The sequence below is a fragment of the Canis lupus genome, chromosome 13, assembly GCF_011100685.1.
Source record: "Canis lupus familiaris isolate Mischka breed German Shepherd chromosome 13, alternate assembly UU_Cfam_GSD_1.0, whole genome shotgun sequence".
Lineage (NCBI taxonomy): Eukaryota > Metazoa > Chordata > Mammalia > Carnivora > Canidae > Canis > Canis lupus.
Genome location: NC_049234.1, coordinates 39,345,900 through 39,360,640, shown reverse-complemented (window position 1 = coordinate 39,360,640; position 14,741 = coordinate 39,345,900). Strand labels below are relative to the sequence as shown.

General features: G+C 48.5%; 1 protein-coding gene across 10 annotated transcripts in view; it reads right to left on the bottom strand.

The window, feature by feature from the left end:
* LIMCH1 (LIM and calponin homology domains 1) overlaps nucleotides 1-14,741 on the bottom strand; it is a 298,252-nt gene that overhangs the window by 222,013 nt on the left and 61,498 nt on the right. The gene's annotated exons all lie outside the window — the stretch shown is intronic.

The following is a 14,741-nucleotide window of genomic DNA, read 5'->3' as shown; positions in this document are numbered from 1 at the left end:
TAGGAAATGCTCCTTTTGGATCCCATACGACGGTTTTGAAAAATACAGCTGCCTTGGCTTCCTGAAATCTGGAAAGCTTTACAGCATGAAAGAAGAATGGTTTCACCGGATGGTAATCTATCTGCAGGAAGAGCAAGGTCCATACTATTAAATGTGTTTACCCACCAAGTCGTCTGAATATTCCGTGATTTGCTTTAAACACCATAATCAAATGCTGCTTTTTAAGTTCAACATAGATTCAGGAAGAGCAATTTGGAGTCTCCCAGGTGGTCTGAACTCACTGTATTTGTTGTGTGTGATGCACTCCCCGGAGCAGAATGAGAAAGACATTCCATAGGACGTTTTTCTCTTTACACCAGAGCCCGGGACACAAAGCTTTCACAAGGGAACGCGTTCCCCCCAAAGGTGAGACTGTCACTTACTAATGTTTCCATTTCAACAAATCTCTAAACACACAGAAAAATGAGATGACCCTTCCTCTGATAAAAATCTAGCATCAAACATTGGCAGGCGAAATTTAAGTCACTTCCTGAATTGCTAAACAGTCCTACAAAAAGGGTCACCGAACACGGCACGTAGGCATGTCTCCCTTGAGTTTACTTAGCCATTCCTGTCTTCAAATTTAAAAAAAAAAAAAAAGTTTTTTCAGTTTTCCAGCAACTATTACCTATCTTGGTTAAACCACGGATGCCTAATACCATAATGATCTGTGATTAAATGGAGTGAGGAGGGAAAGCAGACCTGCACCCCTTACGTGATTAAAACTCAGTCTGTTAAAAAAAAAAAAAAAAACTCAATCTGTTATTATTTTCCATTTGCATCACGGTAACATGAGTGCTTTTGTGAGAAGCTATATATAGGCTTCTGGGTGGTGGAGAGTCTCTTTCCTCATCAACAGAGGGTACAGAGAAAATGAATACAGAGAAAGTTTGTCTGGAAAACGCAGGTAATTGCACCCATAATGGTGACCCACACAAGTGAAGTTGTAAACTACCACCGAAATCACTCAATCCATTGGTTCATCATATACCCAATTTCTTCCTTCACACTTTCACTCCACAGATAGATGTGGGGAGCTTCGGAGGTGCCAGGGAACATGCCAAGCATGCACATGATACTCAGAAAAAATACTGACCCTAAATGGTGGTCTTTTTTTATTTTAATATTCTTTTATCGGCTTCAATGGTGATCTCAAGGTCATGAGAATCCCACTGAGGGCTCCACACTCAGTACGGATTCTACTTAAGAACTTCTCTCCCGGGATCCCTGGGTGGCGCAGCGGTTTGGCGCCTGCCTTTGGCCCAGGGCGCGATCCTGGAGACCCGGGATCGAATCCCATGTCGGGCTCCCGGTGCATGGAGCCTGCTTCTCCCTCTGCCTGTGTCTCTGCCTCTCTCTCTCTCTCTCTCTCTGTGTGACTATCATAAATAAATAAAAATAAAATTAAAAAAAAAAAAAGAACTTCTCTCCCTCTTCCTCTGCCCTTCTCCTCTCTCCAAATAAATAAATCAGTATTTCTTAAAAAATCAAAAATAAATAAATAAACTAAATGCCTAGAGAAGGAATCATATCTCTTGTTTCACTCACGGTCTCCATGTTCCCACTTAACCTAAGAGTTTAGGGACACAGAGAGACAAAGGAGCAAAACTATTTGGGATTCTAATTATATTTCCTCACCACAAGTTCCACCAAAAAAACCTGTAAAATTAATATATTTTTAGCTTTTACTATTATTAGTTTATTCTAGCAAATGAGTTTAGGCTATTAGCAAAGTGGTTACTTGGTATTAATTTTTTTTATGAGGTCTTTCATTCTTTAGGAAATCAAAAAAAAAAAAAAAAAAAAAAACCCAAGGAAAAGAAAACTAAGGACCTACATACAATTTAGCAATCAAAATTCCTAAACAAAATAGCACTGTTCAGAAATCCAAACTTGTCACCATTTAGAAATGCATTTTTTGAGTATCTGTGAAAGATCTTGTTCCTAATTTGTTTTCCAAATCCCATGCATATTTTAGATGCTGAGGGTGGGGAGGAAGAAAAACTCCAAATATTTCACACAAATTCCACCCCGTCTTCATTTTCTTTCATATTAAAACCGAGGCGCAATAATTCTTTACCAAAGAGGGGGAGAAAATCGCGGATTTGAGAGACTGCACACCTTAGGTTTTCAAGTCTTTCTCTACAGAAACTCACCAACAGAGAAAGCCAGAAAGAGGGCTGAGCCAAGGAATCTAAAACAGACATACGTATTTTGAAAAAAAAAAATTAGATCTTTACTTAAGATGTTATGGATAGATTTTATTTGCAAAAAAAAGCCGCTCAAGTCTCCATTTTCATTTAAAGCGGAGGCAAATTTCATTATTCATTGATCCCCTAATGATTTAGAAACGCATTTCCATATTTTCTCCCCGTGAATTCATTTGAATTCAGAAGATCAGCTAAACAGTCAACCCGCAGCAATCCGCGTCGTCCTTGACCTTCCAGGACAAAGGGGTTGGGGGGGGAGGGGAATCGAGGCCGGTGCCCCTCCGTGGGCAGCGCCCCAAGGGACAGGCATCCAAACTGTGGCGCAAAAGCGCATCTGCTGGAAAAGGATCAGTGAACAGAGTCAGAGACTCGGGACCAGGTGTACCGTCGGCGCCTTCGTGGCCGGCCTCTCCGCGATGTCACTAATGTCAGGATGTCCCTCATGTTTTTTATGCTCCATTGCATCGAATCGGGTCCGCCCAAACTGCCCGAGATGGACGGGGCGTCGTTCCTTTATCTTGTAGACCCCAGAAGCCCAAATGGTACCGTACTGCGCCGCTTACCCGGGACTGGCTCCTGGGACAAGTTACCCTGCTAAGTGCAGGCAGTTTTCCACTTCCGTGCGACAGGTTTTATTCCCGAGGAAAGCGTTAAAGTCAAAAATATTCCAGCAAGAAGTGACTTTGCCATAGAAACACTGTTCTAATTAGATGCTACTTCCCCGGCGCATACCCTCAAACATACACGGCTCCCACTGCCAGGTCTAAGCACCTGGAGGGGCTGTAATCCAGCCTTAAACATGTCCTTAAAATCGCCACTTAGAGAAGAGCAACTAATAACAAAATTGACGCTGATGTTTATTCAGTGGTATTTTTCAGGTTTCCTTCCTTCCTCCTCCGGCAGCAAATGAGCCACGAGGCACAGGCACCCTCCTTGGCGCCGGCCCGCGTGCTTAGGACGGGACGGGGCCCCGCGTGCCGAGGATGGGACGGGCCCTCCCCGAAGGACGGGATGGGGCCCCCACTGATGACGGGATGGGCCCCACGTGCTTAGGACGGGACAGGCCCCCCCACCAAGGATGGGACAGGGCCCCCCACCAAGGACGGGTCGGGCCGGCGCAGGAGCCCAGCGGCTGCCAAGTGAGATGGATGTGGAGGGATCACCTGCAGGGACGCTCGCTCTCTGCCCTCGTCCTTTCAAATCTGTCCTCCCGCATGCTCCCCCACCCCCCGCAGGGCTTGTCATGGGTTCTGGAGATGACTGGGTGCAGAGGACGGCGCAGCGGTGCCCTGCCTGTGACAGGAGCATGACGGGGCCCCCACAGTGGCCCGAGCACCAAGCCCGCCACCTGATGCCCAAGGCCCCCTCCTCGTTGCTCAGCACCCGGCTGCCCCATGCCCCTCTGCCCCCTGCCTGGGCTGGACTGCCACCCCAGCACTGCCGGCCTATGACGTCACAACTGTCAGCGCCGGAGACAAACCTCCAGACGCACCCACAGCCACCTGACATCGCCCAGGCCCCAGCGCACCGACAGGGGTGAGTGCCTAGTGGCAGCCTAGTGGCGGGCACGGGGCACAGGGCACGGTGCACGGGGCACGGGACGTGGGGCATGGGGCACGCAGCAGGCCGTGTGCACTCGGTGCCACCCTGGGGCCACACCACGGGCCGCAGCACAGCGCAGCCCAAATGCAGGGAACCGAAGGGGTACCTGGGCCACAAAAGCTCGAAGGGGCCTGCGACACAAAGCGCGGGCAGGCCGATCCCGCCGGGCCCCCCCTGACTTGTGGCCCGAGCAGCCCTCCAAGCCTCTGCACCCTGCCAGCTGCTTCCTCGGCGCCAGGCAAGACGGGCAAGAGCGGCGGTGTGTCCGCACCCCGAGGTCACATGTGGGCGCCCAGCACCTTCCCCAGGTGGGAAGGGTTTGGGCAGCAAATCCCACCCACGAGGGACTGGATGTGGCCACGATGACCCCGTGGTGGCCGTGGGTTCGGGCCCCACCACATGGGACGATTGGGCCTCTCCACCGTGTCCAACAGCAGCTGGAGACCGACCCACAGCTCCCGGGGCAGCACACGACTCAAGGTCATAAACATGGGAACCGTGGAGGGGAGCCAGAGGAGGAAGTGCAATCTATGTGGAACAGGGGGGCAACACGCAGGCCCGTTCGCACGAGCACGCTGACATCGTTCTGGCCTCTCCGTGAATGAAAACCAACCCCGGAATCCCGCTGCCCAGTACTGTAAAGGCACCTGCTGCACCCCCCGCGCAGCATCTGGCAAAGGAGCATCCCCTTTCTGGCCTTGAACGTGATTTGTGCCGGGAAAAGCGTGCTTGGATCCTTCCTTCCCTCGTGCCAGTTAACGACATTGTGTCGGAGCTTCCTCTGCGCTGTCCGCCGCTGTGGGGACCCTGCAGGACGAGGCGCACGCGCCGCTCGGGAATCCGTCCCCCATGCTCAGTCTGGGGCGGAGTCCCCAGGCGTCCTCGAGGGCACACAGCGCGAGGCAGGAAAGCCCCTAAAGCCAGGACTGGTTTACGGCCTCGGTCCCCGAGCTCAGGCCCCTCGCACACTTCTGGCTCCCGTTACACTAGCCGAGCGAGAGGTCGCTCAGGTCACGCGGGACCTTACAAGGTTTCTGCAGAGAATAATGGCTTTTCTGTACCCCTTCCTTACGCTCAGCACGACCGTCTAGACATGCAAAGCTATTTTTCATGGACACAAACTAGGTTTTGTGGGGGTTTTTTTGTTTTGTTTTGGGAGGAGTTTTTTTTTTTTTTTTTTTTTTTTTTTTAACAGTGAGACACACACAGATTTACTTTTATCCTAAAGCAGGCACGCAGCTACACTGGCCGTTCTGGAAATCCTCCTTAGAGAAGACTTCTGTGTCAGGTTCAGGTTCCGACAGAACAAAGAGCATAACGAAAGGGATCGAAAGGGATCTGAGCACCATGGGGGTATTGGACATGTTGCCCGGGGTGCTCTGGGGTAGCCTTCATTTCCACATTAAAGGAATTCACTTTATAGATAGGAAGCATGGAAGACCAGCCCAAACCAGGTATTTTTTTTTTAAGATTTTATTTATTTATTATTGAGAGACAGAGAGAGAGAGAGAGAGAGGCACAGACACAGGCAGAGGGAGAAGCAGGCTCCATGCAGGGAGCCTGATGCGGGAACTCGAACCCGGGTCTCCACGATCACACCTGGGCTGAAGCCAAACCAGGTATTTTCACCCGAATTTTCCACTTCGTGATGCATGCCCTTAGTGGATTTGTTGTCTTTGGGCCGCCCTCCCGATCATGGCCGCACACTGACCAAATCTGTTTCCCTACTCTGAACGCACAGCACAGCTCCCTGCGGGTGGCGCAGCCGCGCGCAGAGTCCCCCTCCCCGTCCTGCCGGCAGCTTCACACACACCAGCTATTATTCAGCTGCTTCCCACGCCGCCCCTACAGTCCCGGCGACAGCACGCAAAAGCTGTTTTGTTGCAACTTGTGCTGCAAATAGCACGGTGACAATGTCAGGAAAAAATCTCTCCTAGTATTAACTGGGTCACAAAGAGTATGCTCAACGCAAGCTGTCCCCGATGTACGGATATCACTTCTGAGTGACCCAGACCCACGAGCAGGCCCAGAGCGAGCCCGCCACCCCGATGCACCTGCGGGGACGACGGCCCACCTTCCTTCCGCCGGAAGAGCCCAAGGAGAAGGGGCCTGGAGGTGTGCCCACCCGCGTGCAGGTGGAGAGGGTACACAGCGGGTGGTCCCCGTGTCTGCGTCCCTGGATCCGGGCGAGGAAACAAGAGGCTCAAGTCACCACCATCCACGTCATCCCCAAAGATGAAACAGGGCTTCCTGGCATCCTCATTCAAACGTCAGAATGTAGCTGTGGTCATTGCTTTGCTTTTTCTTTTCTTTTTTTTTTTTAAATAGAAAAATAAAATCTGAGAGATTTTTCTGCAGCTCCCTGAACTCTCCCACCCAGAGAAGTTGGAACAACTGAACTTCGTAAAAATCCGTAAGCGCACGCACTGGAGACTGGCTGCAGCACTAAAGGTAGAGCATATGGTATCCCGGCTAATCCCTAAAGATGAGGGGGCCACGGGGTCGTGCAGAGCCACCTGCCTTGGTATTATTTCTATGAAGTATCACATCCGTGAGTTCTACGCATAAGACTTTTAAGATCGGATTTTTGAGACCCTGAAAGCTTGCCCATTATATAGATTTCTACTTGATATAATTGGACACAAGACCATGCTCTTGTGGGATGTCCCCAGAGAGCTCCATCTGTGGCTCTAAAGGGACTGACCTTTAAATCTGGACAATCCTGACCATTCAATCTGGACAAAGTTACTCAAGTTCACTCCCCGCCCCTCAACATTTTATTTATCAAACAGAACTAGTATCTCATGAGGAGAAGGAAGGGTGGGGGAGCTCTATGCTGCTCTCACACGAAGAAAGGAATTTTAGTGTAAGTGACTTTGGCTGGACGTGGGAGGGACGGAGTCGTCTCCTAGGAGGAGCCACATGAAGCTTGGTGGTCTACAACAATACAAATATTCTCCTAACAGTGTCAGAAGTCTGATATCAAGGTGTCGCTAGGGCTACATTCCCGCTCCAGGCTTCCTGGGAGCCTGACTTGTGTTTTCCAGCTGACGCGCCCGCCCACATCCCTGAGCTCACGGCTCCTTCCTCTGCCCTCAACACGTATCCCTCCAACCACGTCTGGTTCCATCATCCTATCTCTTTCTCCTGCCTCTGATGTCCTGGATTCCTCTTACAAGGAGACCTTGTGATTCCATGGGGCCAACTCCAATGACCTAGGAAAACCTCCCCAACTCAAGATCCTGAGCTCAATCCCATCCACAAAGTCTCTTTCACCACGTAAGACAACATATTGAGAGGACCCGAGGACACAAGCATGAATGTACCTGGGGGGGGGGGAGGGCATTATTGAGACTACCAGAGGGAAGGCGACTAGGTGAAGGTGGACCAAGGCGATGGACTGAACAGCTACTCCAGACCCAGTCGCTTTAGCCATCATGAGCGCCCTCCTCCTGCTTAGCTCCAAAACAGTAACTAGACGAGGACAGGGGCGCTGGCCCGGGAGGTGGTGATGGCAAATGGAACGGAGTCCTCTGGATCCCGGCTGGCTCCTCCTGCAAAGGGCTGGTCGGCGCTGCGGCCTGGCCTGGGGATTGTGGTCGTGAGACTGGCTAAACCCTCAACCCTGGGCCTCGGCTGCTGACATCCACACTGGTGGTCAAGGCCTGGGAAGGCCCCTTCGGATGCTACAGCCGGCTTGTGACTTCATGGACACCCCAGCTCCCGGCCTAAGCCCATCACCTCTTAACTCAGCCATCCTCGGAGCCTTTCTCCTAAATTCAGGAACTTCTCGCTTCTTCTGCCACCACCGAGGAGCTGAGAGAGAACCGCGAGTGCCTGTGAGACCTCCCCCATCTGACCTCATTGGTTGTCATCTCGCTCTGCACTCTTCAGCTTGCATGGAGCCGCTCCATGCACCAGCCTCTGCCCAGAACCCTAGAAAGGAAGTGGCACAAAACTCACCTCCGCCTTAGGCATGAGGCCCTCTGCTCTCAGACTCCCCTCGACCCGTCTGATTTGGGTCATGGGTTCCTCTCCTCCTTCTGGGCACATGTCTTTCCATCCTTTAGGAGGTGGGATCTACTCCTCCCAACTCCCTGCCCTTGAGTCCGGGCCTGACCCCATAAACTCCCTTGACCGAGAAGATATGGCGCAAGGAATGTTCTGGAACTTGCATGCCGAGCCTTACCTGGACTGGAGCCTCCGCCTTCTGTCTCAAAAAAGCCTGCTAGCTGCGGGGGTACGAGAACCTCGAGACCACGGTGCCATGAGACAGCTCAAACTACAACGTGAATGGTCTCTGTTGGCGGGAACACACAAGGCAAGCTCCCCCGCCCCCGCCCCTGCCCCCCCCCTCCCGTGCATGAGGCGAGGTCCTGGGGCACCAGGCACGTCGGGGAAGGCTTTCTGGACCTTCCAGCCCGGCCCTGACAGCCGCGGAGGACGACCCGCTAACACCACGTGGCACAGAACTGCCCTGCTGAGCTGCTCGACCCAGGGAATTTTGAGAAATAATACATTGTTGTTATTTTAAGCCACTAAGTTTGGTTTCCTGCCCAGGAATAGAGAACTAAAGCAGTCAGGAGGAAAAAGAAACAAATAGAAAAACAAACTATATAAATACATCGTAGTGACACAGCAAAAAGACACAAAACGACCAAGATGTGGCAAGCGCGCATCTCCACAGAACGCCCGCGCATCTGGGTCGGTTGCACTTTATTTTCTCACTAAACGCACTCGCTCCTTTAACTCGGCTGTGGCAAAGAACGACTGACACTACTGTGTTCCTCCCCAATCAGCGTGCAAGGGCTCCCTGCCCCCCTATAAGAGAATCTGATATGCAAAGTCACTGGACCACTGTCTTGCATAACAAACCAAAAGTCTTTTGACATCAGTGAGAAAATTCCTCAAGAATGCAGAGGACATAATGCCAATTGTTAAGTGTGAAATTCCAGGGTATTAACCCTTTGGGCGATGCTGTCTTATTCAGTTTTATTTGTGGCTGATCAAAAGAACCATGAAACTAGATCAGAAAATCATGCACCCGCTTCCACTGCCTGCTTAAAAAACCTCTATAGGTACGTGCTCCTTTTAGGGTCTCCAAAATGTCCTGTATTTGAGCAACCAGGTTTTATTTATTTTTAAAAAAAAAACATTTTATTTATTCATGAGAGAGGCAGAGACACAGGCAGAGGGAGAAGCAGGCTCCATGCAGGGAGCTCTATGTGGGACTCGATCCCAGGACCCCAGGATCACGCCCTGGGCTGAAGGCAGGCGCTAAACCACTGAGCCCCCCGGGCTGCCCCCAGGTTTGAAATCATGAAAGATCACTACCATTTAAGACGGTGTCCAGCCTAGTAAGCCTCAGAATTCATAGCAGAAATCCGGATCCATTAGCTGTCACCCAGCCCGTAACACTTCCCTTAGGAATACAAGGCCATGGTCAAGTGCCACCAGGTCCAAACAAGGACAGAGGACCCCCTAGATTTACTTAGCAGGAAAGTGGTCAGGGGTGGGGAAAAAATGAGAGTGGTTCAGACAGGAAGGCAGGGCCTGTTGGTTTTTCTAGTTTCCAACTTTATGCTCTTCTTACCACTAGCCCTCACTGCTCACTAAAATAATCGCTCAAAATTTGAAAGAACATGAAAAGAGAGTTATAAGCTCAGAAAGGGAGTTAACGGGACTCGATCTACACAGAATCTAACAAGATGATGAGTGAGGGAGAATGTAAACAGAGGAGAGAAGAGATACACGTGATTAAATAAGATCTTTGCTAAGTCAACTATGGTTGTTACTCCAAGAGAATTCAAAATCTTTTTTTTTTTTTTTTTTTTTTTTTTTTTTGCAAGTAAATGGAAAACCAATCCAACTATATGCCTTCCATCTCCTTGATGCATTCCCAGGAGATAAAATGCAATGAAATCCTCTGAAAACCAGTAAGCACGGTGCTAGTAGAGAATATTTATTGGGTGCTTGTTACATGTCAGACGGGGTTGGCATTTTCTAGAAACCATATACTCAACCCTTTGAAATGGTTCTTAAGTTCCTGGTTTCACCGTGAAGAAACTGAGACCTAAAGGGATTATGCAACTTGCCCGAGGTTCTACAGGTAGCAAGAGGCCGGCCCAGGCTTCCACGCGCGCGTCTGGATGGCCAGAAGGCCTGCCACTCCTACCAAGTAGAGGACGTGGTGTGTCCCAGAGCTTGGAGACCTTCCTCCAAATTCTGCAGAGACGAACAGGAAATGAATTACACAAGCATTTTTCATTTCATGTCTAGACTCTAGGAAACAACCCATAACCCACTAGGAAGCAGACAAGAAGCATGGGGCTGTGAACCCGGCCCTGAAAATGCCTCCGAGGAGGATGGAGAAGCAACAATCTGGACATTCAGTCATGGTTTAGAAGGTCAGCACCAACTTCGGACAGATGTCCGGGACTTTAAAGGACAAATTTGCTTGTGTATTGTGCTGAACTGCCACACTCTCAACCGGGGACCCACACTGCTGGTTTATTTCCAGTTTCAGCACTGAAGGTCACATAGAGGAAAAAAAAGAGAGAACCAGTTGGCTTTCAATGGAATTTTGGCTGAGTTTTCAGCCAGCATGTAATAAAGAAGTTATTCTCCTTGGGCGCATTCAATTTTTAGACTGCTAACGCATGGCAAAAACACAGAAACTCTGTGTTTCAGAAAGATTCTAAGGAGGACCCAAAACTGGTGTAAATCAGGGAAAGCCAATTTTCCTTAAACAGATTTATGTCCTGAGGATCATGCTGTAGCTATCTGGTGACTTTTGGAAAATAATTACGAAAACTAGAAAAATGGAATGACAAAGGAGACCTTCCCGATCTCTTTTAATACAGAGATCATTTTTTAACCATTTTTGCCTCATTGTTATATCTTTGAAATTCCTACATAAAGCTGTTTCCACTAAACTTAATTTCTCTAGGACTAGGGTCCACTCTATTCATTTCTGTGTTCCAAGCGTGCATTATGGTATCTGCCATGGGGAAAGTCCGTGGTAAGCATTTAGTGCTGTTCACCAAATATTTCTGATTTCTCTCACTCCAAGTACATGAGAAGATCATGCCTTCCTGCCTGCTGGACGTAGGCATGGCCGCTGACACGCCTTGGCTCGCCTTTTATCAACTGGCCAATGAAACGTGAGTGCAAGTAATATCACTTCTAGGACAAATCCCTTAAGATGCCGTACGTGAGTCACCATGTTTCATGTCCTTCCCTTTACATGGTGACTGACAGCAGTCCAGATGGGGAGGGCCCCCCCAACAGCCATCCAGGACTGAGCTTCACCCTACGCCAGCCCTCCACAGACACGTACCATAAACAATAATGAAAACTTGATTCTATTTTTAAATTCATTTTTATGGGCAGCCCCAGTGATGCAGCGGTTTAGCGCTGCCTGCAGCCCGGGGCGTGACCCTGGAGACCCCGGATCGAGTTCCACGTCGGGCTCCCCGCATGGAGCCCGCTTCTCCCTCTGCCTGTGTCTCTGCCTCTCTCTGTGTGTCTCTATGAATAAATAAATAAAATTAAAAATAAATAAATAAATTCATGGATCATGACCTGAGCCAAAGGCAGACGCTCAACCACTGAGCCACCCAGGCGTCCCGAAAACCTTATTCTCTTAACAACTGAGATAGGAGCGTCGTGTGTTACTGCAGCATGACCTAGCACACTCCACGTGATTTAAAAAAAAAAAATTCTAAGTGAAACTTTTCAATGAAGAAAACTCAAGAAAGGAAAACCTGAAGATGATAGGTGGAATGACCACTGCCATTGAAACCGTGGTTCTTTTTTCATAATCCCCTACAACTGCAAACCTGAGAATAGTGCACTTACCCCAGCCCAACATGAGCACTACTACAACCAAGCTGAGTACTGGTTTAAATGGAGTCAGCATCCCGCTGCCGAATGCCCCTGCCGTCAGCACCACCTCCCTAGGACACTAAGGTCTGTAGAGAACAGCCTGTTCCCATCTCTTACGCCAGAATAACAGGTTTGTTCCTCAGAAACGAGTACCCTTTACTCAATGACTGAACACCATAAATTTATATTTAACAATATATTTAATAACATATTAAATATTATATTTAAATGAATTATTATTTAAATTATTAAATTTTTAATTTAATAAATAAATTTAATAAATATATAAATTTTTAATTTAAATTATATTTAAATAAATTATTATTAAATAGTATATTTAATAATAATATCTGACGAAGAGGTCAGAGCACTGGAAGCAGAAACCAAATGCTGCTTTATAGAACAAGAGTATTTAAGGAGCCCAAGGGGAAAATGAGAAGGATAAAGCAACACCCACCCCCATGCGCACACACACCATACATGGAAGAAAACAGTGCACAGACAGGCCATAATACCAAAAATGTGCTGTGCAGTTAGGCAGAAAGAATTCCGCAGCCACATGAGCCCGACCTTTGCTGGGACACACCTGGAGCACTCGCACCTGCTCCTTACGCTGCTGCTAACATCCCAGGCACAACACTGCCTCCCTTCCCCAGTGGGTCTCGAAGGATGAGGCCCCTTCATGTGCAACTTAGAAAGGGAAAGGATGGATGGATGGATGGATGGATGGATGGATGGATGGATGGAAGGAAATCAAGAAAGAAACACAGCCAAACGTTTGAGAGGGAACACATGTAGGAAACCCATGAAGGTCCCTAAGGCAGCAGTGAATAACCACCTTCATGAAGCAACTCAACTCCTGCCTCCCAGCCTCAGCCTTGTCCTCCATTTTCTTTCTTTTTTTTTTATAAATCTATTTTTTATTGGAGTTCAATTTGCCAACATATAGCATAACACCCAGTGCTCATCCCATCAAGTGCCCCCCTCAGTGCCTGTCACTCAGTCACCCCCACCCCCCGCCCTCCTCCCCTTCCACCACCCCTAGTTCGTTTCCCAGTTAGGAGTCTCTCATGTTCTGTCTCCCTTTCTGACATTTCCCACTCATTTTTTCTCCTTTCCCCTTTATTCCCTTTCTTTTTTTTTTTTATTCCCTTTCACTATTTTTTATATTCCCCAAATGAATGAGACCATATAATGTTTGTCTTTCTCCGATTGACTCATTTCACTCAGCATCATACCCTCCAGGTTCATCCATGTCAAAGCAAATGGTGGGTATTTGTCGTTTCTAATGGCTGAGGAATATCCCATTGTATACATAGACCACATCTTCTTTATCCATCATCTGTCGATGGACACCAAGGCTCCTTCCACAGTGTGGCTATTGTGGACATTGCTGCTATGAACATCGGGGTGCAGGTGTCCCTGCGTTTCATTGCATCTGTATCTTTGTTGCCCTCCTTTTCCATTCACACCCAGATAATGACAGATCCCAGGTGTGGACTCTGTAATCTCTCCTCCATTCTACCTGAAACCGCGGTCTAGCTGTTGCTCCAAGCATTTCATTAAAAACAGAAGCCAGGCCCGTTGACTTCCAGAGTTGGGACGAACCTACAGGAACATCTAGCCAGCTGACTGGCACCTTGTACAGATGGGAAGGTTGAATGACTCGCTTAAGGTCACACACCTGAATAGCTGGAAGCCGCTCGGGCTCTGCAAACCATCAACAAGGACCGACTCCTTGTTTACCTTCAGACGGTCGACCTACTTGCTCTCTCTACCACTTTTATTTTATCCCCATTAAGTAGCTCTTTTCACTTTCAATCAACCCTAAGGGATCTTGACATCAATCAACCTCTCCTGGCATTTCCCCATCTCTACCTCTTTTTAGTTCATGTTAACACAAGCTTATAGAGCAGTTACTACACGCCGGGCATTGTTCTAAGCGCCTTAGAAATATTAACTTATTTAGGGGCACCCAGCTGGCTCAGCTGGTAAAGGATACAATTCTCGATCTTGTGGCTGTGAGCTCAAGCATGTTGGGTACAGAGATTACTTGGTAACAAAATCTTTTTTGAAAAAGATTTTAGGGGGATCCCTGGGTGGCTCAGCAGTTTAGCACCTGCCTTTGGCCCAGGGCGCGATCCTGGAGTCCCGGGATCGAATCCCACATCAGGCTCCCTGCATGAAGCCTGCTTATTCCTCTGCCTGTGTCTCTGCCTCTCTCTCTCTCTCCCTATCATAAATAAATAAATCTTTAAAAAAAAAAGTTTTTTAAAGAAGTATTAATTTATTTCATCACCATGATACGGGGAGGGGGGTACTATTATTATCCTCATTATGCAGATGAGACGCAGAGCAATTAAGTGACTTGTGCTCAGTCCACTGCCAGCGTCAGAAGACCACGTAGACTGGGCTCGGAGTTGGGATTTTTAGCACCATCCGCTGCTCTCTCTCTCCGTTGCTGCACCCCCTTCCTTCCCGAAGATCAGAAAGTCAACGCTCCCCCTGCCTCATCGAGAGGTCACCTTTGAAAAATACGACTTTTGGAGTAATCTAGCCATTGGGCTGTTAAGACCACCCAAGGAAAACTGCTTATTTTTCCCTCGCACACATTCTGGGGCCTTTTTGTTCTAACTGCGGAACACATGGAGGGGAAAAGAAATCAGTAAACTATTCTTTTTTTTCCCACACGGACTGACCATTTGGTGTGTAAACAAGGTGAGGAAACCGAACTAAGCCCCGAGGACTACACAATGTGGTAGGAGTTAAAGATAAAGCTAAACTTGTGCTGAATTCATCGGGGATGATTGATTGGAACTTAACTGGGGAACTCGTGTGTTTGTTCAATCTGAAGAAGGAAGGAGCCCTGTTTTGGTAAGATAACCTTAAGTCTGGCTTCTGTTTTATTTTTGTTATGTATTTTTGTAGTTTGGGGGTATGAGCAGGAGTGCAAAGTTCTCCTGGCTAAAGCTCCTTTGTTAAGATCCAGAAAAACAAACAATC